This window comes from Platichthys flesus, chromosome 11 (assembly GCF_949316205.1).
Source record: "Platichthys flesus chromosome 11, fPlaFle2.1, whole genome shotgun sequence".
NCBI classification, from domain to species: Eukaryota; Metazoa; Chordata; class Actinopteri; order Pleuronectiformes; family Pleuronectidae; genus Platichthys; species Platichthys flesus.
This window is the reverse complement of record NC_084955.1, coordinates 23,441,913-23,444,294: the sequence shown is the minus strand read 5'-3', so window position 1 is coordinate 23,444,294 and position 2,382 is coordinate 23,441,913.

Sequence of the window (2,382 nt, the reverse complement as noted above, 5' to 3'; positions counted from 1 at the left end):
TAGTGGCAGAAACTTGGACTTTGGGCAGAGAAGGTCTCTGGTTCGTCCACGGAGAGACAACAAAAGACGAACCTGGATTGATCTGTCCACAAATCCAAGAGTCTCCCTACCCTGTCTAGTGCCCCTGAGCAAGGCACCCTACTCCCCCAACATCTGCTCCCCGAGCACCGTACATGGTCGCTCACTGCTCTGTGTGTCCTGCACCAGATGGGTTAAAAGCAGAGGTTAAATTGTCCTACCTGCATGAGTGTGCCTTTGTCTGTGCATGTGGGACTAATAAATGCATCTTAATCTTAATTCAGAGTTCATCATCTTGCCCAAGGACACTTAGGCGTGCAGATGGGTCACACTGGGGATCAAACCGCCGACCTTCAGGTTGGAGGACGACCACGCTACCCCTCAGCCACAGCCGACCCTGGTGTGAGGTTGTGCGTAGGATAGAAAACCACTCTGGGATCCAGACGCTGGTGATGGTGGCAATGGGATAAAGCGATTCTGTATACGTTCTGAATGTGATGATGACACGGAAAGATCCAAAGGTGAAAGAGAGAAGAAGAAAACATTTCCAGATCCTTAACCGAACTAAAAAGATCAATACTACACTGTAAAAACACAAGTTAAAAGTTCTTCAACATATAAAAGGCATAATCGTGAACCTTTAAAAGTAAAAGTACTTGTGTGTGTTAATGACAGCGCCACCCTCTGGCCATTTGGGTGTCACATTTCCTGGGTGTGAATCTACAGTTCATTTTTAGTTCAAGTCTTGAATTCTTTCATTTTCTCAACAGCAGCTCGATGAGGTGAGAAACCGAAAAGGCCCGAACTCACTGGGTTCTTCCCCTTCAGGGTTTCACCCCCCCCCAAAAAAAAGTAGCACCAACTCAAATGGGTTCAAGCCCTTTGCCATTTAAACTCAATAGAAACAACTTTTGCCTCTAAGTCAACGGTTAATAACAATAACCAGAAATATACAAGTTCTCCTTCCTGGGGACTAATAAAGTTTTATTTCACAAGTTTACAAGCGGCGAGGATTTGACTCGAATGCTCTTTGATCTTATGGGACATTTTTTTTGTGGTCAAGTGATAAAAAGTTGATGATTGAAGATGATTTAGGTTTAATGAGGCGGCTTCTATGATCTCATTAACAGGAAGTCAAAGGACTTTATGGCTGCTTGTGACTGACGTGAAAAACCTCTGGATACCTGAAGGAACTCGGTGCACGTGGCCGACGTCCTCTAACATCTGGCCCCCCCTACTAATGTACTAAGTGACATTAAGCTGCCGCAGCTGAGAGTTCACACCAGACAGTAATTACACTATTGGGCTGTTGTCTTTCGCCCAGCTGACTGACATCCCATTAGCAGCTGGAGGCGTGTGCGCCGCCGAGGGTCAGCGTTTATTGTTCTGATTGGCTCTCATCTCCACTGTCCTCCCTGGCAGCGCGCAAATGAGGATTAATAGTGTTTCGTCTCCGAGAGGTGAGCCGGTGGAGTGCCTCCGATTCAAAGACGATTCAAAGAGCTGCCGAGGAGAAGCAGGGGAGAGGAATCCACTCTGGAGGGAAGGAGGGGGGGAAGAAAAAAGAAGTGAAAATCCAGTACTTACCCCAGGAGACAAGTGTGAGTCTTCCCGGGAATCCTTGTTAATCTTTAAAAGGTGAACAATTATAATAAAAAAAAAAGAGCGACTGAAGAAAGTTGCTCACCACAAAACCCCGAGCAAAAAAGAAAAAAGAAAGTGGCTGAGGCATTCCACATTGAGTCGAGACGTCTGTCTTTTAGCTCTTGGGCATCTTTCTGAGACAAATTACTTTCAGTAGTCAGTAGCCTGTAATTAAAATATACCCACTTGATGGCGAGGCAGCAGTGTGTCTCCCTCTTTAGTTACGGGTTGGAAGGATTAATTCTGGGGTGTGTAACCCTTGTAATTTTCCAAGTACTGTTTATTGTTTTCAGAGAGACGATTGAGACGTCTCGGCTCAAGGTCTCCTTTGATTTCTGAACACTTCACACACATATTTGGTTCTTCTCTCCCCCCCCCCCCCCACACACACACTTGCTTTTCCACTTGCCCTCTTTATGCCTCAGCAGCAGAGATGCACATTAACAATTTACATTAACGTCTTGGAACTCGTCCTCGTCTCTGCCGCACAAACACTCTACTGTGTGTGCGTGTGTGTTTGTCAGTAAGTGTGTGTGTGTGTGTGTGTGTGTGTGTGTGTGTGTGTGTGTGTGTGTGTGTGTGTGTGTGTGTGTGTGTGTGTGTGTGTGTATGAATGCAGAGGTCAGGGTCGGCTGCTTTTTCAAAAATATTGTCAAGAAGCTACTGCCTGACAACAAGTATAAAAACCGTCTTGTGAAAAAAAAAAAAAAGGTCCTCATC